Here is a 25883-nt window from a genome sequence, read left to right as displayed (position 1 = left end):
CTTGAAATGGAGCCCCTTGCGAGGCACCTGGCCCTCCATAGGGCTGAGAACCGGGGTACCCGTACCCTGTGTGGAGTCGTATTTAAATACTACATATAAACATACGGATCAGTAAATATCACACCATACCTTCGTACTGTCGGTGGTATAAGGGAGGCTGCTACCATGCGGGACCACAAGGAACCGACGTCGACGCTTGCGACGATCCGTAGGAATCCTCGTACTCCGTCCGCATACCAAAGGCCTGAAGGATGTCTCGGGCTCTATCACATTGAGTGGTCCAGGCCTCGAGTTGTGCCGGCATGCTCATCGTAGACCCGCCATGAATCCTCATTACATTCAGTGAGCAATCTAATTCAAGCAACCTACATGTCTCGAACTGCAACCAAGAAAACTTAGTATACAAATCTTAAAAGATCGAAAATGCCGTCAACATTTACTCACCGCCCCAGCTAATGCCTCATCCCTGTGTCGTGCATAGCGATCCTGCGAAGTCGCAACATGCGGCTGTGGATGCATGTCAACATACGTCAAACGGCAACGAGTCTTCGGTTCATACCAGGTCAGGTACGCCCGAAACGAAGGCTCAGTGTGTGGACCGGTATCCTCAGCCAACTGCTCGCCTGCATCATCCCATGCAGCCACCCATGGTTGTAATCTAGTGACCCACATTGTCGAGAAAGGATGTCTAGCCCTTGATAAACTGCACGTTAAATAGAAATTAGTTTCACGTTATTAGTACATGGGTGCTCTTACATTTTTGTTACCTATGATCGTGGCACTGAACACGATCCAACGCTGAAGACACAGGGAAAGACTGGCGTCGACCGAACTGCCTCATGACTCTATCCGGGCAGTGGGCCTCAACTGCAATGTCGTACACCAAAGCTGCAGTAGTCATCCATAGGCCCTGGTCCTGTGTGCACACAGAAAATATCCCAAGCGGTGCACGTGCGGCTATAGCCGAAGGACTGTATGGCTCCCACACAATGTCTTCTGGGGTCAATCAATCAAATTCGGCAACAAACTCAGGATAAGACCGCCGGGTCTGTACATGTGCCCATGTTTTCTGCAAAAATAAAAATTATGTGTCCATAAGAAAGGTATTGAGGGAACAATGTATGACAATTGTATGCATAGAATATAATTTTTTATTGGGTCCATACCTGTCGAGAGTACCAGAGAGTCCCCATGGTGGGTCTGTCGTCCTCCGTGTCACCGTACATATCCGGCGTGTACGGTGACTGGTCAATCATGGGACGACCGATAGCAATCCTCTCGTAAGACCAAAGCTGTAGCAGAATTGAGCACCCCGTTAGGACAACATTCATATCATTCTGCCGTGATGCCTTGCAGAGTCCACGATATATGCATGCAAGAACCGCTGAACCCCAATTATATAAGGGTATGGCATCCTCATCTGCATCGGCGATCTCCTGTGCGTATGGCAGAAGCACCCTATCCACACAGTGGCCGTGTGAGTTGTTGAATATGATGTACCCAAACAACTACAGTAGGTATGCCTCGAGTGATCTAGTCACGCTGTACTCATCAGCATCGGCTGCCAACAGATCTGGCTGCAATGAAGTACGAACATAGAGAATAAGAAACACATGAGTTATTTCAAAGCCATAAAATACATCAACACATCGTTTTGTAAGAAATTGTACCTGAAATTGTAGGAGCCATGACTTCGAAGGGCCTTTCGACTGTGTGTGCTCATTGAAATCTTTAGGATCAATCGTGGTGGCAACACCTGCAAAACGTTCCTCAAGATCCTCCAACCACGTAGAAGATACCACGCGGGGCCCGACAACGTCTCCGGTGATAGAAAGACCAAGCAGCATCGCAACGTCCTGCAGGGTCGGTGCCATCTCCCCACAAGGGAGGTGGAACGAGTGTGTCTCAGGTCTCCATCTGTCAACGAGAGCTGAAAGTAGAGACCAGTCTAGCTTCACCAAAGCACTCTCAGCAAGACGAGCCACAGTGTGAAGACCTGCCTCGCTCAGCCTGCATCATACAGTGTACAAATGTTAATACATTATATAACGAAATGTATAACGGATAAAAACAGAAAATAGACGACATATCACCTGGGCACCCATCGTGGGTCTACAGCAACCAACTCTGCAGGTGGACGTGGATGCAGCACGTTTAGTTCTTGGTGCTGAACCTTCGCAAGGAAGGACCGGTGACCCGAGTTTATTGTTGGGTCTAGCAACGCAGGAGTAACCCCGGCCATACCTACCACGTAAGATCAAAACAATACAATACAATCACACACATCTAAATATTTCTAATAGTTCCTTATATTTCCTAAATAATTTCTAAGATTTTCTAACGATTTATAATAATTTCTAATATTTTCTAACATTTTATAAATTTTCTAATATTATGTTGCAATTTTTAAGATTAATTAATTAGATTTCTAATGTACTATATCAACGCTAATCACTACAAGTAACTACACCTAAATGTACCACTAATCAGTACTAATAATAATTAAACTGATTGCTAATCTACTGTTTAACAAAATAGTTTCTATAATTTTCTATAATTTTCTAATATTTTTTGCAATTTTCTAACATTCTCTACAATTTTCTATAATTTTCTAACATTTTCAACAATTTTCTAATATTATCTTGCAATTTTTTTGATTTTCTAATACTTCTCTAACAATTTTCTAGTATTTTGTAAAACTAAATCTAACACTAAATGTACTATATCAACGCTAATCACTATAAGTAACTGCACTTAAATATATCACTAATCACTCCTAACAATAATTGAACTGATTGCTAATCTACTGTGCTAAAAAAATAATTACAACATAATCTATTTATAAAATGTAGAAAATTTTAGTTACCTACAGTCGCCGGCTTGAAAATCCGGCAGGGCTTCGCCGCTTTGTCTCTCGCTCCCTCCCTCTCTTTTCTTTTTTTCTGGATTTTTAGTGAGGCAAATGAGGGGGTGAGGGGCAGCCAACACCTTATGTTGGGGGGGCCGGTCGCCCCGCAGTCGGGCGGCCAGGGCCCGCCGCCCCGCTGCCAGGCGGCCTGGAGGGCCGGCCGCCCGGCTACCGGGCGGCCGGTCCTCCAGGCACCTCGGCGCAATTTTTTGTCAACTTTTTTTGCAGATAAGCCCCTGCCGCCCGGCTGCCGGGCCAGGTCCCGGCGCGCCCGGCAGCGGGGCGCCCGAGGTATATTCCTGTAAATTTCCAAATCGAAAATATATTTTTGTAAAAAACGAAAATATAAAATAAAAAAATAAAAAAACCGCTCGAATTGGCATTTGTCTCGGCCCGCCGCCCCCAAGCCCAAGAACCCGGCCCACAAACAAATTCGGCCCAATCCAATCCAATAACATCTACTGATCCAGCTCCCTGACTAGTGACTCCCCCACAGGCGTCTCTCCACGACCAAAACAATCCGCGCCCCCGCCGTCGCCACTCGACGCTGCGCCGCCGCCTGCCGGACCGGACGGCGTGAAGAACGCAGCCACACGCGCGCACGTTCGAGAGGGCACCAGCCGGCGACGCACGACAGGACAGGAGCAGCCAGCATCTAGCAGGTGAGCCCTTGCTCCTCATCCCTAATCGGTATTGGTGAATCAACTTTAGGGATTGAACTGGTGTACTGTTGTTGTTTGAGATGTTAGGGTGTGTTTAGATGAAACGCAAAAAAATTATGCGATGAAATTTTACTAATTTGAAGTACTAAATAAAGTCTATTTACAAAACTTTTTGTGCAAATGGGTTGTAAATCGCGAGACGAATCTAACGATGCTAATTAATCCATGATTAATTAATAATTAGCGGATGGTTACTGTAGCATCACTGTTGCAAATCATGGATTAAGTGGGCTCATTAGATTCGTCTCGTGATTTACAGCCCATCTATATAAAAAATTTTATAAATAGACTTCATTTAATACTCCATGCATGTGTTGAAACATTCGATGTGACGTTTTTTTTGGGTTTACGAGATTTATGGGGTGGGAACTAAACATGGCCTTAGATTGGTGAACTATCGTACAACTAGTGAGGAATAGTCGCTTGTTAATTTGGAACGGTTAGGGAAGGAATAAGCTAAGAACTAGCCATGAGTGGTTCCAGGATGGTTTGCGTCGCTAATTCATTAGATGGGTATAAATTTTCCGTAACAGGATAGTGACATCGTGATGTGCTATCAACTGCAACGGAACGGCCGAGTTAATTTTGCTTTGTTTTTTTTATAGTTTCTCTATATTAGTGTAAGCGTCTCTGTCTCAAACAAAAAACTATTTCCACCCAAGTTTATATACTAAAAACAGTTTTTAATACTAAATAATTAGTTTCGGCTATTGGAACAAACAAATAAATTTTTACGAACAAAAAACTAAACAGAACGAACATATGATAACATACAACGAAAAAATACAAAACATTGTGAACATTTAATTGTATAGGATAAATGTAGGAAAATAAGTATCCAGAACAAATAAGTCAACATGACTGAACAATTTAATGTACAAAGCGAACAAATAATTTGATATTATGAACAAATTAGTTACTCGCAGATGAATAATTTCACATGAAGGACAACGTATCCAACTAGCAAATAAATTATTTTATATTCAAACCGAACATGAACATGAGTTGGACAAGTTAGTACATGGCTAAATTATTTTACACAACAACTAATGAGTGTGGACTGCAAATAAATTGGTAATCATTTAGCATGAGCCAATTTAAATATGAACAAATTGATATAATAAAAAAACTAAATAAAATAAATATAAAATATCAGTAAAAAGAAATAGAAAATATTAATGTATTGATATCACTCACACAATTAAAACATTGAAAATAAAAATGAAAAAAGAATAAATATGAATTATAAAATTATAATAAATAATACCATTACTATAAATTTAAAGTAGAAAATTATGAAATAAATAATTAGAAATCAAATGAAAGAAGAATACAGTTTTCAAGCAGAGAAGAAATTATAATTAAAGAAATTACTGAAATTAAGAAAGAAAATGAACGTATGAGAAAGAAGAGTAGGAACAAAAAGAAAAATAAAAGGTTCAGGTGCTATCGCTACACCACCGCTAGTAAGCATGTGCACATAAACAAAAGCAGGCACATATAGAGGAAAAAATAAAGGAAAGAAAGCATGCATCAATAAAGGAAGGAAAGAAAAGAGCTCGCATGCTCCTCTCTCACAGCTAGTTCAAACATGCATGCATGCATCAATAAAGTAAAGAATAAAAGAGAGCTCACATGCTTCCTCTCCCACGGCTAGTATGCAACTGCACACTAGCTTTCGTTCGGCTCCTCACATGACAGCTTCTAACAGGCCGCACCGAGCTAAGTGCTATTGGGTTAAATAACAGCCCACCAGCAGATGCGCCTCTGCTTCAGACGATGGATCGGCATTTTGCAGCGCGCGCAATATATAGCTACGCAACCCCCCCCCCCCCCCCCCCCCCCAACCAGCAAACCTCCTGCTAACTGCTAACTGTCATAGCAGTGTAACTCATCGGGGATGAAGAGGAGCCCAGTAGATACGCTCTCTCCTCTGCAAGCAGCAGCAAGACCAGGAGGGATGGTTGAGCAGCGGCGGCTTGCATATGCGGCTCCAAGGTGTTGAGGGCAAAAATTGGTATCAACCGGTCTGACTGGTCGGGTCTCTATAGCCCGTCTGGTAGGAGCTAACCGGTCTGACCAGTCTATGAGGAGTCCGAGTACAATTAAGGATTTTTGTAGATTTAGATCTGTAAATAGGATTTCTTGCAGAGTAAGTATTCCCCACCCTATAAATATAAAGGGTCACAGCCGATTGAGATATCCAATCGATCAAAAACAAATATAATTACTACTTTTTATTGTTTTTATCTTTTTCTCCAAACTCTAGCTTTTTCAACCTCCATTTGTTGTTCTTCCTTCGTCTCCGTGATGTTTGAATCCGTTCTAGGTGGCTTGCCGATCCAAGAACAACTCTGCGCACGTTTGCCCTAACAAAGTCCCTCCCGGGCGAGCGTTCGTCGGCCGCTTCACATAGGAGGTGCTGCAGTGAGCTCCTTCTCGCGTCGCGCGATCTAGTGCGTTTGTGTGTTGACTAGGAAAGGCGTCAACACATTTTTGGCGACTCCATTGGGGAAGAAAGATCTTGGTTGGCGAAAACCGATCTAATCTACCCCGAAGAAGATGGACTCTACTACTGAAGTCGACAAGGACAACATCATTGAAGCCACAACCGATCATCTTCCTAAAGATATTCGTCAGATGCTAGAGGAGCGCAAAAAGAGGCGTGATGAAGAAGATTTGAAGGCGGCACTTGCAAGCATCAAGGTCGATCGAGAGGCAAGGTCACCAAGATCAAGGAGATCGACTTTGCTTCTACCTCCACGGATACATCTATAGAGATAACACCCAATATGAGTGATTCATCTTCTAGTGTTCCTCTTGATCAAGTCAAGAAGTTGCTAGCTGAAGGTGATGTTCATTGGGTTAATTGGCTTAGCTCTAAGGAAAGAGAAACGGCTGGTACGAAGTCAGAAATAGCCAGTGAACTCACATCTGTTTCTACTATTACTACTTCTAAAACTTATACTCCTCAACCATTGGCAACATCTCCTATGAGTCAACCTCAATATGGAATGCCGATGCATTATTTCAGTGGTCAAACGGTGACACCTACATATACCGATCCAATTATAAGCCTTGCTAGTTCGACCAACATCAGCCGAACAAATGACCAGCATCTCAGGAGCTCTATGCCACCTAAGGATTCTATCTCAGATGAGATGTTCGACCGATATGTGTAACGTTGGCAAAACCGGCAGAGATCGGTCAGACCGACTTCCCAGTCCAGTCAGACCAGTTCACCCCAACCGGTCATACCGATTGCAGCAACCGGTCCTGCCGGTCTTCATGGACATTATGTTCCAAACCAGCACGAGGTGTCTACATCCACACAGCCAAATTTTTCAAGTAATTTTGATAAAGTACTTGCTGAGTATAAGAATAATTTGGCTAATTTGCTTAGAGAAAATTTGGAGTAGATGTTAAAGGTAAAACTCATGCATACTAAAAGCCGTATCCTACTTCATTTGATTCGGTTGCATGTCCTGTTGGTTTTAGGTTGCCTGAGTTTGTTAAATTCAGTGGGGAAGATAGTAAAAGTACTTTTGAGCATATTAGTCAATATCTTGTCCAATTAGGAGAAACTGGTTCTGTAAATGAGTTGAAAGCGCGCTTGTTTTATTTATCTTTAACTGAAACCACTTTCTCATGGTTTTCTTCTTTGGCACCTAATTTTATTGGTTCATGGGAACAATTAGAGCAGAAGTTCCATCAGCATTTTTTCTGTGGGCATAATGAGTTTAAATTGTTCGAGCCTCAGCCTCTGCACATTTGTGTGGGTAAGGCTTGGGGCTTAAAAACAACCCTTCCCCAGACCCCGCACAGTGCGGGAAGCCTACGGCACTGGGTACGCCCTTTTTAATGAGTTTAAATTGTCTCACTTGATATCGGTTAAACAGATGTGTGATGAATCTATCAATGATTACATAAGAAGGTTCTGTGATACTAAAAACCGATGCTTTAGTGTGAATATTACTGGAAAAAGATTTAGCAGATTTGGCGTTTAATGACTTACACCCTCATATTAAAGAAAGATTAGAGGGCTATGATTTCTTTACTGTTACTCTGATGCATCAGAGATCTTTGGCTATAGAAAGCTGAAGCAAAGAGTCTCAAGAAACACATAGACATCATCGTTGTAGTATGCATACTCTAGAATGCAATTCAGATTGTTCGGACGATGAATCTAAAGATGTTTATGCTGCTGAGTCATTTGGTCATCCCAAGCCAAATCTTATACTTGTTCTTTTAAGCCAATTAACAAAAATCGGCAAGAAGAGAAATTTAGTTTTGATGTATCCAAGTGTGAGAAAATATTTGATGAATTGTATAAGAATGGATACATTAAGATGACACATACTATACTGCCGCTTGAGGAGTTAAAGCAGCGAGACTATTGCAAATTTTATAATATTTTTTCACATGCCACCAATGATTGTAATATTTTGCGTAGACAAATTCAATCGCCCGTAAATAAAGGACGATTGGTTCTTCCTACCATGCAGGTTGATCAGAACCCTTTTCCCGTGCATACACTTGAATTGAGGAATCCCAAAGTGTTAATTCTGCCAAGTCAAGCCAAATCGGCAAAAGTAAAAAATGTAATCATTGGTGATGAAAGGCCTGAGAAGAAGGTGGTACAGCAGAAGGTCCCTACAGCTCCAGCAAAGGTTTCGACACTCGGGGGACACGCCAAGGAAAAGAAGACTGACAACAAGTCACAACTAGTTTGACCGGTTCCGATGTCGGTCTGACTGGAGCCCCGACCGGTCTAACCGGTACCCAGACCGGTCTGACCGGTGCGTCCAGGAAGCCTGGACAGTCTTCCAAGAGCAAGACAAGGTCGAGTTTTAAGGAACTCTTGGCCAAGTGCCAGAATGAAGGGGCTACTCAGAAGAAGAAGATGCAGCCTGATGGAGCTAAGGAAGCCAAATCATCATCGAAACATCAAGAACAATTGATTTTTTGTCCACACCTATGTAGTTGTGTTGTTGCACTTTATGGGCTGGTTGCTCCCTGGTTTTGGTCCTATCCTTACATGTATATGTCTTTGGATTATAGTAGGATGCATATGCAATCATATTATACTCAATATCCTCCTATGTATCCAAATCATGCTTCATCACAAAGGCCGATTATTGCTAGCAATAATCTGGTCAAAAATGACCTTGATTGCAAAGAAGGTGAGAAGAGCACGAAGCAAATCTACAGCCGAGGTGGTGTCCCTCAGGCTTGTCTTATATTCAAAAATGAAGGTTGCAACGTTTGCGCAAGAAGAAAACAATGGAACAACAAGTAGAGGCCGTGCTAGTGAAGTCAGCTGTCATAAAGAAAGTGTGGCGGCCAAAGCAAGTTGTTTCAGCATCGACTTGAATAGAGCAAGTCATGGCGATAATTGTTTATCACCCTTAGCACAAACAAATGGCCGATGTATTGTTAATCATCGCCCTTAAACAATTTTGGTCTTGAAGATTGTTTTCTTGGCAAGCAAGCTTTACCAAAAACAGAAGGGGCATATGTTGACAACCAAAATTGGCATCAACAGGTCTGACTGGTGCGCACAGGTGGTCTGACCGGTCTGGTGTCTGTAGCCGGTCTGATCGGTGAGTTTGACCGGTTCATGAAGAGTCCGCGTACAATTAAGAATTTTTGTAGATTTATATCTGTAAATATAATTTCTTGCGGGGTAAGTCTTCCCCACTCTATAAATATAAAGGGTTATGGCCGATTGATGTATCCAATCAATCAAAAACAAACACAATTACTACTTTTTATCATCTTTATCTTTTTTCTTCAAACTCTAGCTTTTCCAACCTCCATCTGCTATTCTTCCTTCGTCTCCGCGACGATTGAAAGCGTTCTAGGTGGCTTGCCGATCCTAAAACAACCCTGCGCTTGCATTCACGGTGTCCCTCTTGGGCGAGCATTTGTCGATTGTCACTTGTTCTACTCGGCAACTGGTGTGACCGGTCCCCTTGACCAGTCTGATCGCTTCACGCAGGAGGTGTTGCAACGAGCTCCTCCTCGCGTTGCACAATAGTGTGTTCGTGTGTTGACCAGGAAAGGCATCAACACAAGGCTCCAACAAGCTGGTCGCTGTGCTCGCAGCCTCTAGCCTGCATATGCGGCAGCGCGGCTAGGGAGGGAGGGGAGATCGCAGGTGGCTACTAGGTGCGTGTTGGTGTCTCTTATGCTCAATATGAAATAGGATTTTGCAAGCGCACATAATCACCGGTGTAGTACTTCACCATGAAGTATTCCGGGGTATCGTGAAAATCCTCAGGGAGGCACTATGGTAAAGTATATCGTAAATTGTAGTGACAATCTTTACTGATTATATCAACCGACTAATTCAACAAGGGGAAGCCAGATAAATCGATAGGATAAATGGCCAGGCAATGACCATTTGACACAGGAGACTCTATACCTTAGAGAGGTAGCAGCTGGGAGGACGAGTGAGAAAGGACACCTGATACACTTCTAAACTACCAAGCTAGCCTCGCTAGAATAGACCTAAGCTTCTTCCTTAATGATGAGAACTTGGAGCTTATTTCGGCGGCCTCAGATAAGGACTCAGAATGGAAGGAGAAGGGAGTCCGACGACAATCGGCAACTACTGCTATAAAAACACCCAAACGTGGTGGACTACGAAGGACGGACAAGGCTGTCACCACTTGCCGCCTACCACTGCAGTACCATGGGGTGGAACACACTTTCTAGCTAGCACTAAGTCAGACATCATGTCTGCACTCGGCACTAGGATTTCTCTTGAGGCCTTCAAGAGAAATCCCCCTCAACCTAGCGAATTAACTTGAGCTCACTAGTCCGGCGAGAAAACCCGTAAGACAAGCTTCGACAAACAAGAAAGATAATTTAAGCTGAACTAGAGGTAAGTTACTTCCATAGACAAGTACTCGTACTCGAAAAGGTAAACGACTTGCGGAAAGTAAAGCTAACTCGTAATAAATAAAGAAGATTACTTATATTAATAAAGTCAAAGAAAAAAATACAAGAGCTTATATCGATCTCCGATGACGACTCCGAATCCACGAGACAAGCTCGACTCGACTCTTACTCCCAAGTACTAACCTACTCTAGAAATGTGAGAAGAGAGAGCTCCTTGGTGTGCGTTACAAGTGAGGATGGGGGCCCTATTTATAGTAGCTCAAGGTCGGTAATTGGCCGGTAGCTGCAGTTATAAGCAACCTCTTTCTTGGCTTGAACCTCACGTGAAAGGGGAGCATCAGTGGCTGCAAGGTGGGGCCGCTCGGCCTCCCCTAGGCCGGCCGGCTTGGGGTGAGTGCCATCTGGCACCGCCTTTCTGGTGGACTCTTCTGATTGCCTCCTAATGTCAGTTCCGTTGGTGCTTGGTCCAAATGCGGGTATCCTAGGCCAGGCGGCCCGGAGGAGGCCGGGCGGCCTGCCTCCGGATCCTGTTGGCCCTCCGTTTCATCGACATTGTGAATCAACGCTCCACATCACTCCAGGGTTGGGTATCACCGATGTTTGTTTCTCTGGGCACCAACTTGTGGGTCCTTTGGTTGATGCCCATGCCTTCCGGGTCTATCGACTGAATCAGGGGCCAATCCCTGGTTTAGGGGCATTGTGAATATGTCACGTTGCTCCTGTAACAAGGACGCACCCATGTATGTTGAGGTGTGAGGCCGGCCGGCACGGTCGAGGCCGGGCGGCCTGGGTTTTCTCCATTTTTGTCCATTTTTGGGCTGTGATCTCCTGCAGTCACAACTCATCCAAAACTTGTGGAACTTATTAGAATTAAATAAAATATATACAGAACATAGTGCAAAAGCTTATTTTATTCTCGAGAAGTTGATGGTCAGATCGTGAAATAATGGCCGTCAACAGTGTGCTCGCCTCCGGCCAGGCACTTGCGGCAGCACGGCCTGGGAGGGGGGAGAGTGCAGGCGGCCAGCAGATTCGGCAGCGCAAGGGAGAGCGTAGGTGAGATGAGGGAAGGGAGCTTGTGGTCATGGATGATTTGGGGTTTGACGGAGCAGAGATAGGAGATGATTGGCGGAGCGAGCGCCTGCTGGACGCAGCATAAACGAGCGAATTTGGGGTGGACGCATTGGTGCAGGCTTTGCAGCAAAGAGAGGGGTGAATGGATTTGTGTGCGGTGTGGAAAGGGATAGCGGCGCTATAGTGCCCGCTACAGCTGTTATAGCGTTTGGACCGAATCTCCACTAAGTTGTATAGTCTGCGATTTAAAACATTACCTATTTCTAAAGTAAGGATTATTTCCTTGGTCTATTTTGGGCTTGGATCGTATTTCTTCATGGGCCGAACTGATCACTGCCTCCTCCACGCTTGTACACAGAATGAAAGAGCATAAAATTTGTGATCTTATGTAGATCTGAATAAAATCCCGTAGCAACACATGTGCACTATGCTAGTATAAGGTAAATAAGCCAACTTTCCTTTTTGAAAATATAGCGCGAACATACTTTCTATTTTAGAAAAGTTTAAGGGCTTTCCTTTTAATCTTAAATGGTGATCCCTCTCTATTTAGATTTTCCATTTATAGAACGACTCGTTTTTTTTTGGACGGCGGGATTAACACTTATATGTACTGGGGCTTCTCGAACTTCTATATTCAGTCTGAACTTGTTTGAACTGGAGTAGCTCAAGGTGGCCCAAAAATCATCAAAATAACGGGGAGGTTTGACGATCTTTGTTCGCTATATAAGGTAAGCTTAATTATGCATAGAGCAGTTCTGCATTGAACTGGAGTAGCTCAAGGTGGCCCAAAAATCATCAAAATAACGGGGAGGTTTGACGATCTTTGTTCGCTATATAAGGTAAGCTTAATTATGCATAGAGCAGTTCTGCATCAAAACATAACACCAGACACATACACACACAAACAGACCGCTACACAGATGGACATCTATAAAGAGATGGGGTTGGCATGTCTTGAATACGAAGTGACAGAAAATGCTTCTTTGTCGATGTTCATGTTAGCTACCACTAGCTACCACTGAATGACCCGAGCTAAGTCAAGGACTCTAACCTTACGAGAAGGTTCTATCACAAAGAATCTAACAAACTGAGCTATACACTTCGTTCGCTGGCAAAACATGACACTAGCTAGACGGTCAATGAAATTATCCCAAACAGGACTGAAAACAGAAGATAGCCGTGCTGCATTCATGGTACTGATGAATCTGCTAAGATAGCAAATACAGTACCTGTTCAATCATTCTTTTCCTGCTATATGTTATCAGGACCACTGGAAAGTGCGGTGTAGCCATTTGGACATGCGGGACTTTCATTTGATTTAACTGGTATGCACTTCAAGATGGCACCAACAATCAAGCTGACGGATCCAAGGCCAACGCTTACTAACCAAAGTAGCCAATTAAGTGGAACAGTGTTAGCAAAGGTGCCCAGAAGTTCTATGATCACCACTTGAAATGCGACTGTCACAGCTATGATTCCGATAAAGATCCAATTGCTGAAGATACCACGAAAGACATTAATCTTCTGCATTTCTCTGCTGTTTACTTCATTGAATATCTGATGCAACATAATTGAAAAACCAATGTCAGTTCGTATGTTCTTGCTGGGACACAACCATATGGAAAAGATTCCAAAACACAGATCTTCCCGCAACCAGAGTAATGGCAACATATAATTTGCATACATCTGTATTGGTTTAAGATGCAATACAAATAGGTTATAAATATCGCTAAATGCCAAAAACAAAGCGTTTGAAATGATGTTGACCTCAGCACCACGATGGACATTAGGACTGAAAGTACACTTACCTGGCAGAACACAAAGGAGTTGAATATGAGTGTATTAATAACGTATTTGGAATCTGCACCCTTGATGTTCAGGAGTTGTTCCCCACCAAACATGAGAGCTCCAAGTACAACCAGCTGATATAAACTCTGCCCCATGATATTTCTCCAAATGACCTTAGTAATGAAACTATCTCCTCGTCGAACAGGCGGCCGCTTCATCATGTCATCATTTGGTGGCTCTGTTGCTAGAGCTAAAGCTCCCAATGTATCCATAATCATATTGACCCACAATAACTGCACTGCTGTGAGAGGAGAACTCCCTGTGATAAGAGAGATTTTTTTTTTGTCACTTGAACAGCTAATCTCAAGAGTAACTAATAGAGCAACCTAGGCATTGCACAAAGAAAAGATGATGCCTGCACCTGTAGTGCATGCTGAAACAAAGTTGATTACTAAAGCAACAGTACTGACAGTCAACTGAAACTGCACAATCTTTTGGATGTTTGTGTAAACGGCACGACCCCACCGTGTGACATTTAATATAGTTGCAAAATTGTCATCAAGTACAATCACATCCGCGCTGTTCTTGGCCTCCTGCATGTGTAAGATTATGCCATTATCTTTCAGGGATTATGGAAGGTCGCTGAGGGACAAGCCTTTGTAAGTCAGGAATTCTAAATTTCCAACGGGACCAGCAACAAAAAGGTCAGTAACAGACTACACTAGTAAGAACGCTCCAACTTTCGGTCATAAGATTCAAAGAGCAAGTATAGTCCAGCTCCACCGTATTAGTGAGGATTGTGGACCTGTTATCTTACAATGCCTAGTTGACTAGAGTCTGTAACATAGGTTGATTTCCTACATATTTTATATGAAAAACAGAGCTCTGTGGAGGCCCACAGTTTTCTTTTTATTTTTTTCCCCTTAAGGCCCTATAACTATTTATTCAGATCACAGATGAAGACGAAAATAGAAAAAGAAACTAACAGGTTAATTTTGCAGTGTTTTTCAAGGTAAAAATAACTATCCATGCATTCAACACTGTGCTTAATCAGTTGTTGTCAAAGCCACGTCTATGGATCAGTGCAGAATAACATAGTACCTCTGTGCCTGCTATACCCATTGCAAGCCCGATATCAGCTTCATTTAATGCTGGGGCATCATTTGTACCATCTCCTGTCACAGCAACTACCTCATTAAACATATCTCGAAAGTTTGTCACAAGGGTATGCCTATCCAATGGTGAACAACGAGCCATGACCTACCAATGTTAATAAACTGTTAATTTTCTTTAAGATATTAGTGTACCCATTGGCTGTGGAAATTAAAATGCACCTGAATCTTTGGTACCAAGTCCATCATCTCTTCCAGGCTCTTGCTACGGAAATCTGGTCCTTCTATTGCTATGCCATCATCAGTCAATATTCCACACTCCTTTGCTATAGCTTTGGCTGTATTAATATTATCGCCAGTCACCATTCTCACGATGATACCAGCAGACATGCAAGCCTTCACAGCATCCTTGACTCCTGGGCGCAGAGGATCCTTGATGCCAAAAATGGATACTAGAGTAAAACCACCTGTCGGACTATCAGAATAATCATCGCAATCATCCACCTCTTTATATGCGAGGCACAATGTCCTCAAAGCATCTGAAGCAAAAGAGTTGGTAGTATCCAAGATGTGCGTTTTCTGTGCTTTTGATAAGTGAACGCTATTTCCGTCACCATCAACCATCATATTACACATCTGCAGAATAATTTCTGGAGCACCTTTTGAGAACCAACGGTACATGCCATTGGACAACGAGACCAACACTGTCATCTTCTTCTTTGCCGAATTGAAAGGCTCAACCTTCAACTTGATGCAGGTCCTATCCTGAGCATTATCATGGCCTCCTCCTAGTTTCAAGCCAAATTCTAGTATCGCCCTTTCTGTTGGAGTTCCTAAAACAGTTTGTGTACCATCCTTTTCTCTGACAACCTCTGCACTGGTGTTCTCGAAAATGCCCTGCAAAAGTAGGCCCAATGTGGTTGGAGAAATGACAGAATTTAGATCTTCCAAACTACTGTTATTGTTAAGTGATAATGAGACGTCAGATATCCATATCTTATCAACCACCATGTGGTTCGTTGTCAAAGTTCCTGTTTTATCTGCGCATATGGTACCAGCAGATCCCATTGTTTCACATGCTGAAAGACGTCTTACAAGTGCTTTATCATTCATTAGCTTTTTCATTGCAAATGCAAGACTCATGCTAACAGCTAGAGGCAACCCTTCTGGAACACCAACAAGAATAATAGTGGTTGCTGTTGCAAAGTGGTTTACTATAGTCAGCACATCAGTAGAATACCATCTGGACAAACCAACTGTTAAACCTTTTTCAGTAAGGAATCTAACCATCAGGACAACGAATGTAAATGCGGCAAACACCAGGCCAATCTTCCCGATGATATTTGCCACTCCATTTAGCTTAACCTGCAATGGTGTCTCATCCCATCCTCCTTCATTCAACGTGCTCATAAACCTTCCGCCTATAGTGCGCACACCAACAGCAGTTACCATCATCTTAGCTAATCCATCGTGAACTTGGGTTCCTGCCCAGAGGAATGGCTTATCTTGAGAAATATAAACCGGGTCATTCTCACCTGACAAGCTTGATTCATCAATCAAAAGGGAGTATCCATGAATGTACAGTCAATCAGCAGGTACTTGGTCTCCAACTGATAGATGCACGATATCACCTACTACCAAGTCATATTTAGAGACCTTTTGTCGGCAGCCATCTCTAGTTACATGGATAAATATCTTCTTCTTTTCACTGTCTAGGTTCTTCAACTGTAGTGACTGCCTATAGTCGCTGACAGCAGTAACCATCACAACCAAGAAAATGGCCAATATTATTCCCAAGCCATCATACATGCCCTTCGGCCAACCTTGAGATGCCAGACCAACTACAACAGATATCAAAGCACATGCCATAAGAATTATAAGAGTCTTGTCCTGCAATGCATCTGAGACAAACATCAAGAAACTTCTTGCAGGTTCATCCGCATAACAGTTGACACCATAGATGTTTTGTCTTGTATCTATGTCACTAGCAGATATGCCACGGTCGAACGCTGAACGGATTTTATGCGATATCCCATCTACCCCACCATGCATCTTCAAAGCCTTGAAGTCACAGTTGCTTGAGATAAATGCCAGTTCATCTGGGTTGATGGAAAATCCAGCTCTGATAATATCCTCTGTTAGCAGGTACTCTTTATTTTTGGCACCTTCAACATCAGATGGTTCACGACTTATATGGAATTAGTAAAGTGCCAAATAAACAGTAAGGTGTTAAAGTATTACCATTGATGAAATCCACATCAGCCTTCTGTACGAGGGCCTCTCGGATACTTTCCTGGTGAAAGGAAGAATGGATGAAAGCATTTATTACTTGCATATAACTATGATATTTGTAGCTTATGAACATATTAGTATTTCTTTTTTTAAAACCTATCCACAAAACCTATTAGCACGGTATTATTATCAAATTAATAAGATCGAATTGAGGAGGATAATATTATGGGAGACATGCTCCATATAGGTGCAAATTGGTGACCCTTAGGTACACCTCCAACCATCTTTAGTTCAAAATTTTGTAATAATTTTCCAAAATGAGATTTGACTTTGGGGAAGTAGTACAAATTTTGAACTAAAGAGGGTTGGATGTGCACCTGAGGGTCAATAATTGACACCCCTACTGCTCCACTTGGCTAGATTAAGTTGTGGAATGGGAAGAAACCGTCACTTAATAACTTATGTGTGCGGGACTGTCCTGCTGAAGCTAAATTATTTAACCCACAACAAAAAGAAGAAATTTGAGACAATAAGCTGCCATTTTATCAGATATCCTGATAAATTTAAGGGATACCGGTTATACTATCCTGGTCACTTTATTGAGTTTGTTGAGACCGGACAGGTTATGTTCCTAGAGGATCAAACGTGGGAGCTTACCAAGGAGGAAAAATAATCTTGAAGAATACAGGCTGAGCTTCCTATTCCGGTGATTCAAGAAACAATGATACTTTAGTCTGTGACACTATTTAAACCCTATGTTCAAACTACTAGCGCGGTTGCTCGAATAGTCGGTCGGCTACCTAATAGCCGACGGGGGACCTATCAGCACTTGGACGGCCGACAACCCTCGTGGCAGCCGACGTCAGCGGTCAGCCCCGCGGCTCCGCAGGTTGTCGGCACCGACTAGGGGTGTCGGCTTCTGGTGGGCCGACACCACTTATCGGCTGCTGAATAGCCGATAGGCCTAACGGCTCTTGGCTGGCCAATAGACCACTTGCAGGGGGCCCGCTCCTCCGAGGCATTAGCGTGCGAGTTCAACGTGAATCAGTGCTGGCGAGCAGAAGCAGAAGGCGGCACTGGAGAAGCAGCTCAACCTCCGGCCGCGCTAGGTGGAAGTCTGGTCCTAGAACTACCGCGTTTGGTGCATGCACAGAAAAAAATCTCTGCTCCTAATGGTCCCTCCGCGGTGCACTCACGAGCAGCTGCTCATCAGGGGCTCAGCTAACCATGTCTTCTTCGGCCGGCAATGGGTGGACGCATGCGTGCATGACGAAGATGCGAGTAGCTGTAGCGTTGCTCTTGCAAGCGCGTCGCCTCCACCTTGGTGCCCGCATCATCCGCGCCGTCGGCCACAACCGCTGCCGCAGCAACCGCCACCACGCGCGGCGAGTACCGGCCTTGTCGTGCGCCCAGCCGATAGGCCAGTCGGCTCCTAGGAGCCGATGACGCCCCATATCGGTGCGACTATCCTGTCAGCTACACAAGAGCCAACGGCAACCTAGTCGGCGCCGACCACCAACGTGGCTCACTAATCGCTCGTCCACCAACATGGCTCACTAATCGCTCGTCCACGGGCCGATAGCTGCCTGTCGGTCGTCTAGGGGCTGATAGGTCTCCAGTCGGTTGTTGGGTAGCCGACATGCTTCTAGATTTTAAATTTTATTTTTCAGTATTTATTTTTGCAATTTTTTATTAAAATACTATTATTTTTTAAAAAAATCTATGTTTCTCCAACTGGAGAAATTCATGAGCCAGTGAGGGAACCACCAGCTGAGCCAATGGCGCCTAATGTTGAAGAAGATAATCCTGGTTAAGAGCCTCAATCTACTCAACCAATTAAGAATGTGCCTTCGAGAAGGTCAGAACGGGAGAGGAGACTTGCTATTTGTAAAATGTATGAGACATATATAAGTGAAGATATGTATGTGTGTTTATTACTAGAGTTGGCATATCTAGTTTGTGTTCTATATATGCATACACAAATATTTTATAGCTTCATTTCTCTAAATAATATTTATAACTTCATTTACTCTTTGGTGTTGGAGGTAGGAAAACGGAAACAATTTATGTCGGTACCACGTATGTTAGTACACGAACACTTTAGTAAGTGTCAAGGTGATGAGTGAGGAAATAAAGTATGTAAATACCACTCACTATTTTGTTTCTTATCACGTTGTTCTCATTAAGTTGACGCGGTGGTTTATATGTTGTATATGTACTTAATTATGACATGTTATTTGGATTCACAATATTTCAATCGATTGTGACTAACGGACGTACAGTGGAGCAGTAGCTTAGGTACGCATAGCAATTCTCACGAAAAAACAACAATAAAGAATTGAAACTGGAAATAAAAGAACAAACCCTTTAGTACCACTACTGGAAACACCAATAGATACTAAAGGGAGCCTTTTAAGTATCAGACCATGCAATCAGTGCTGATGACCGAGACTTTTAGTCTCGTTTGCTTAGTACTGGTGCTAAGGGCCTCTATGACTTGGAACTGATGGTCCTTTTTCCGGTAGTGGTACGCTACATGCATGCATCCTATACAAGGGAGCACCAATTTAGGCTACCAATAAGAGGCTAAGGATGAGCTTGTACATGCTACCAATCACCAACTAAGTTTATATCTGTATTTGAGCCCGGCATGATTAGTATGTGGGTAGTGTCGGGGAAAAAGTTAGACATACTTGTTTTTTTTCACTTAAAGTTTGAACTAATCAGATTCCTTGTTAGCTCTGATTCTATCCGGACTAATATCTATAGTACATCAAAGAGAAGTAAAGTGCATGGTGTTAGATAAGTCTCACATTTGTGTATCCATGTACCTATCTACATTACTAGATGATATAATTAGGTAAACCCCTGCCCCCCCCCCCCCCCCCCGCGGTGATCTCGACGGTGACTAGGTGATCACACAAGAGGGTTCTAGCCTTCTGTGGCCGCCTAGGTAGAACCAGGGTTAGAGAGGTGACTTTGCCGCAAGGTTGCTAGAGAATATTAACGGTCAAGTCTCCCACCCCTATTATGTAACCCAATGCCCTTTGGCCCAAGTGGTTGAGAGAAACAGATTTTCATTTAATTGGTGTTAGAGCTAGGGTTTCTCTCTTCCCAACCCAGTCATGCACTACCTCTATTTTAATTCCCATCTCCCGGCAGCACCCCGATCACGGTGCCTTTAGACCTCCACCCGGCGGCTCCCCTCCTCCCTCCACCCCGCCTCCACTGGCTCTCCCCTCCCTCGACTACCTCTTCCATCTCGCCCAAGCCCAAACCCTAGCAACAACTTTGATTTGCTCTGTTCTCCCCACTGCTTCCTCCGCCTTCCCAGTCCAGAACGTACAAATTTGTGAGCTCCGCATCTTTCTCCTGCTTCTGTTCCTCTCTCTTACCCTGTGGTGTTCTGGTTTCCAATTTTGTCTAGGCCTAATCTGCTGCTTTTTGGCTCTCGCCTTGGCCTAATTGGCAAGGTTTCGATGTGCCTGCCTGTAGGTACTGCGATGGCGTCAGGTGACCTCGGATTGAAGCCTTTCAAGGTGGGCTCATCTTCTTTGATCTTGTTTCTTTTCATCCAGATGCTGCAGCCCTTTACTAAGCGTGATTAGGATGTATTTCCCTTTGTTTTGTTAGCAGGTTCACAGCTGAGCAATGCAGAAAAAAGATGACCCCTTAATGAATCAGGTTCTTTTTTCTCCTTCAATCAGTTTGTAGTTTCTACTTTCCTTTTTCATGTTTTTTACACTTGCAGTTGCTCTATTCCTTAACTTAGTTACGTAATGGTGGTTATATATATATGGGTCATTTTTTATTGCTGACTGCAAAGTAGTTGTTCAGTTCATAAATTTATGAATAAATTAGCTTACTTATACTGCCTCATGTTTTATGATATCAGTAGGTTTGGAAAGTTTGCTCTTTAATAAAAATCAAGTTGCTATCTCTAGGACAATTATCTAGATAACCAACCTTAAAAAATCAGTCTGCAGTTCGCCATGAAAGTTCCGCTTATTTTAGCATCGCAGATCTGGTATTATAGAGTGACAGTAACCATATTTTTGCAAAAAGTGAAGAGACTGATAAGTTATTTAGCTTATTTTAGCATGGCAGATCTGGTCTACAACATGTGTTCCTAGAATTTGGCATGTCTGGGATAAGTTCTTTAGCTTTAACTTGATATGTTTTTTTTGCTCTGCCTGAACTGCACTTATATGTTATCTTTATTCCTATTGCAAGGAAAAGAGTTTCTGCCTGCTGTTGCCTAAATCTTCGGGTGGCTGGTATCTTGACATTGCTAAGGTGCATTCTTGATACTTACAACAGAGTGGTGACCGACTATTCTATTTTCCCAGTTATTGACAGAAAGAGTAATCATCCAGTCAAATTGTACAAACTCTTGAAAAATAATAATGTCATATGGCTAACAATTTTTACATGTTTTACCTATGGTTTCTCAAACCTTTCCTTTAATTCTAAGCAAGCCTAAGTTTCTAGCTTTAGGGGGTTGCGATTTTATAGTGCCACTAACTTAGAGGTCTTCTAAAAAAGCTATGGTGTTAAGTAGGCTTCAAATTATGCAATCTATTCTTCTAGACATTGTAATTGTAGCTCAGTTATGCTGCAGTCTTTTAGTAATATATTAGTTTGAGGAAAAGATTTCATAAAATCCGAAACAAGTCATATCCTCTATAAGTACGGCGGTGAAAAGCCAGAAACATGAAAGGTTGCCTGGTCGCTCAATGAACCCTTTTTTTCTTTCAGGTTTTGTGCTTGCTCTGGCGTGGAGGCAAATGGATACCGCATCTTCTTTTTCTGGTTTCTATGTAGGTATCTCTGATGATAAGGCCTTATAGACAGAGATTAGTCCAGGAAGATTGAATTTCCAAATCCCAAGTAGGATGTAAGTTGTACTAATTTATCCTGTAACGTTTGCTGATTTTGCATGATTGCTTGTGCTGACACGTGCTTAATATTTTGCCCTTGCAGTCTTGTTTTGATATCTTGAAGATCCATTCAAGGTAAATGAACTTGATGCACATATTGATCTAAAAAGGATCGTGAAAAAGATGGATGATGCCTAAGGAGCTGAGCTGAAGTTTTTTTTAAAAAAAATAGGTTGATTGCCTTCGTCTTGGAAACAATGATTTGAACTGCATTGGCTACTGGATTGTCGAGTCAGTTGCCAAGAATATGCTTAAATAGGATTGTCCACTTGCTGTTCCTTCATCCACAATACTTCCATAAAATGATTTTGTTGATTCAAAATTGCATGAGCTGCAGCTTGGTATTTTCAACACCCCTCAGTGTCCATTAGGCAAGCTCAAAGTTAATTGTGGGTATCACTGGGGATGTGATTTGTTTTGGTTTTTTGATTTTCTGAGAACATATATGGATATAGCTGTACAGACAAGAACATATGTGGATATAGTTGTACAGGCAGTAAATCTAATATCTTGTGCTTACTGACAGTTTAAATTCTTTCAGTTCTGCAAATCTGAACTGGCGGCTTATTCTGCTGCATTGGATTGTCTGAAATGATGACTTCTTTCACACTTCATTGTGCAATTCTTTTAGCTATGTGATAAGACTCCTATAAACTGGAGGTCCTACTACAGGTCATCTATGCTTGTATGAATTGATTTTTTTAGAGTGACGATTGGAATCCAGGTCTTATCCAAGCGTTATGTTAACCTGATTTGAAATGGCATTAAGTTTTGTCTAAAATTAGCCTAAATACTTATGACAATGTTAGAGCGCACAAAGCGTGCTGAATGTTCTAGTATAGCATAAAGGAGCTCCAAAACGGCTATATTTGGATGCAGGAAACTAAACTGTATGGCGGCATCAGATGCGCTCTGATTTTCCCTGCTTATGACTAGTTGCAAGATGAAAATCGCACTAGATAGAATTCAATTGGTGAAGGACGGTGTGCGTGTCACTATCTGATGGCAAGACAACGAGGAACTACCGAACTAGTAATATGAACTTCGTATATAGCTGGAAAGTTAAACTGTTAAAGTGGAACAAGATACAGTCAAGCAGATTGGGTAACATACCAACAATAAAAAGCAGAATGGGTTAGGTGGAATTGAATGGAGACGGAGGTAAGCCGAGTGGTGAAGGTTGACCGGCTGGTAGTACCTGGACGTAGCGCCGCTGGGATTCGTTCTCGCTACGGCCGTCCAAGTCGGACATGAAGCGGAAGCGTCGGCGGCGGTTCTTGACGAGGCCGCTGACGGCGGAGCGCCATCGCCGCTGCGCCTCTTCGGAGGGGTTCTTAGGCGGCAGATCAAAGTCCTCCCGCAGAGATTTCTCAAGCCACTCCATATCTACCTTCCTCTCCCGCGCTGCTCTCTCAACTCCGGAATCGGAGCGAGCGCGCCGAGGCCTGAGGCCTGAGGGCTGAGGCCGAGGCCGAGGCCGAGGCCGAAGTCAGAAGAACGGGAAAGGGATTCTCAAGTCTCAACCACGGAAGGGGAGACCTTTTTTTTTTTTGAAACGCGGAAGGGGAGACTTGTATCACTGGTGGGGCTGCAAGTTGCGTAAATAAGGCACCGTTTAGTTCTCAAAAAAAATTTCACAATACCCGTTAAATTGAATCTTCGGATATACGTATAGAGTATTAAATACAGTTGTATAGAATATTAAATACAGTTGAAAAAATAATTAATTACACAGTTTAACTAATTAGCATGAGCTGAATTTTTTAAACATAATTAGTTCATAATTAGATATTATTTGTCAAGTAACAACGAAATGTACTACAATACCAAAATCAGTAGTAAAGCAGCTGCTGGGTGTCATTCAGTTGGTGGTCTGCTCAGATTATTTATGATTGTTTCATGTTGCCTGACAAATAGCTCACTTTTGATCTACTCATCTTTATACCGTGACTCTAATCTGTTTGAGTTTTGCTGTGCAGGTGCAATGGTGTTCTGTTAGCTTTTGGTAGAACTTCAACTTTGTAAGAATCAAATAAACTTTGCTACTGCAGCTTTCTATTTTGTTGGCTTTTGGTGGAACTTCAACTTCCGCAGGAATCAAACTTTGCTACTGCTGGTTCCTATTCTTGATGAAACCTACCTTTTGTTGTTTCTAGTCAATGTTGTCTTGGAATGTTACTACTAGTTTTGATAGATGGAAATATATGTGATGGAAACCTTATTCATGTGAATTTGGGCTTGAATAGCTTATTGTGAATTTTGGGTTGGAACTTCATTTTTAATAAATGGGCTGTGTATAAAGCTAAATCTTGGGCTGAAATTAGGCCCAACTTAGTGTCCCACTCTGAATTGGGCCATTTACTCATGTGATGTGCTGTTGACGTCACCTGCCACGTCGCTTGCCATGTCACGTGCTATGTCGATTGCCACGTCACCTGCCATGTCAGCAGCCATGTCATCGTACGCGTCAATTTACATATCATCATTGTCATCCATGTCATCGTCATGTCAACAGCTACGTCATTCGCCATGTCATCAATATGTGACATGGCAATTGAATTCGTGACGAAAATTATACTGTTTGTGACGTTTACTTTCGTCATAAAAAATGGGTTTGGGTTGGGCTTTAGGGGCCCGGAGACATTTTATGACAGTTTCAAAACGTCAGGGATCAAGTAATTTGTGACGAAAATTTAAGGAACGTCACGAGGTGTAATTTATGACGCTCAATAAATGACGCAATTTGAGATCGTCATAGATATCGTTTTATGACGGTTTTTTAGTGATCTATAACGAAATTTAATTGTCATGGATTAACATATTTTTTGTAGTGCCAGCATTTGTGGAATTCATTAGTTTTTAATCCTATGCTACCATATATTGCATCTCTACGCATGTTTTTCATGCCGGAGTTGACGGTCAAAATGGGCCGAATTAGACCGTCAAAATATCTCCACGGTCAGTGGCCATAGGTCATTCTCTGGGTCTCACCAACAGGTGGGAACCACATGTCAGTTGGTATTAGAGGGAAAAAGAAAAGGAATAGGACGGCTTGGTTAGAGGGCCGATTTTGTTGGGTAGACTTAGCGGGCCCAACTCGGTCTAGCTCGGGTTTTCTCTTGGCTTGGCCTGCAACAGGGCAGCCGGGTCACAGGCGGCTCGGCTTGGTAGGCTGCGGCTCGGTACATGGCTCAAGGAGCTGGACTAGATTCGGTTCAAGGCAAGCTGGCTCGACGTGTCGAAGCAGGTCAGCCCAAGTCGTCAGATCGGACCACGACCCAAACCTCTCTCTCTCACCTTCTCCTCATTCTGCCAAGTGGGGCCCATCTGTCGGTGTCTTCCTCTCACTAGCTTGTGGGACCCGGTCATCAGCGTCTGCCGGATCTAACGCGGTCGTGCCCAGATCCGTGGCTTGGCTTGTGTGCATGCGTTAGTGTGGCTGGTGTGTGGTTGTGGTGTGCAGCGGCTGGACGACCACATAGCGCTCGGCAAAATGCTGTAGAGGCGCTCTCACGTACCGTGCCGCGATGTCGCAATGGTGGCAAGCCTTTCGCGGTCCGGTAGCAAGACAGGGATAGGGCGGCGGCTTTGTCTAGTGTTAAGGCGAGGCAAAGGCCCGGCCTTAGGCGCCGGCGTGCGGGTCCAAGAATGCCTAGTCCACGGCGACGGGCTACAGCGGCGCAGTCTAAGGTCTAGCTACGAATGCATGGTGGCCTTAGGGGCGGGTTGGCGCGCGCGCGGATGCTCGGGAAGACGAGACCGTAACGCGGCCACTATGTGTGTGGCACTTCAGAAAGGCCGGTCTGCAGTGGCGCAGGGCTGGAAGGCGAACGAGGCGATGACGTGGCTTAGTGCCTGCACAAATGTGGTACACAAGGGGCAAGTCCTAGGGCTCCTATGGATGGTTCATTAGCCAACGGCCGGCAGCAAGAGGGGTGGCGGGCATGGGCGAGGACCTACCGTGTGGCTCGAAGAAGACGGATCGATGCAGTTGCGAGGTGAGGCGGGAAACGGTTGATGTCGTGCCCTGCAGTGCTGCTTCACCGATGAAGACGTAAGGGGGCACGGGCGTGATGGAGCTTCGGCAGTGGCGGCCCTCCTCCTTGTGGCCTCCTCCTTCCCTTCCTCTTCGCCTCTCTCTGCGGTGGCAACGTAAGGGGAAAATTTCCGCTAGGGTGCTTTATAAGCGAGGCTAGGGCTT

General features: G+C 43.5%; 2 long non-coding RNA genes and 1 pseudogene across 6 annotated transcripts; 1 reads left to right on the top strand and 2 right to left on the bottom strand.

The window, feature by feature from the left end:
* LOC120686405 lies at positions 1-1323 on the bottom strand. Its single transcript, XR_005680166.1, has 4 exons — positions 1167-1323; positions 768-1069; positions 130-703; positions 1-66 (listed from the first exon to the last, which is right to left on the bottom strand). It is a non-coding gene; the product is annotated as an uncharacterized LOC120686405 (long non-coding RNA).
* A 2088-nt stretch (positions 1324-3411) lies between these two features.
* On the top strand, positions 3412-22183 carry LOC120684420. Of its 4 annotated transcripts, XR_005679290.1 has the most exons (8): positions 3412-3570; positions 14025-14102; positions 20216-20281; positions 20379-20426; positions 20976-21038; positions 21501-21639; positions 21726-21757; positions 21855-22183. It is a non-coding gene; the product is annotated as an uncharacterized LOC120684420 (long non-coding RNA). The 4 variants fall into 4 exon arrangements; XR_005679291.1 differs by having other exon boundaries at positions 20238-20281; positions 21726-22183; XR_005679292.1 differs by having other exon boundaries at positions 20982-21038; positions 21726-22183.
* Positions 12423-23190, bottom strand: LOC120684419 (annotated as a pseudogene). Its single transcript, XR_005679288.1, has 7 exons — positions 22881-23190; positions 16752-16803; positions 14733-16675; positions 14500-14658; positions 13820-13991; positions 13419-13717; positions 12423-13167 (listed from the first exon to the last, which is right to left on the bottom strand). The product of XR_005679288.1 is annotated as a probable calcium-transporting ATPase 9, plasma membrane-type (transcript).
* Between the last annotated feature and the right edge of the window lie 2693 nt (positions 23191-25883).

This window comes from Panicum virgatum, chromosome 8N (genome assembly GCF_016808335.1).
Source record: "Panicum virgatum strain AP13 chromosome 8N, P.virgatum_v5, whole genome shotgun sequence".
NCBI classification, from domain to species: Eukaryota; Viridiplantae; Streptophyta; class Magnoliopsida; order Poales; family Poaceae; genus Panicum; species Panicum virgatum.
Note: the sequence above shows the minus strand (reverse complement) of the source record. Positions and strands in the feature narration are given on the sequence as shown.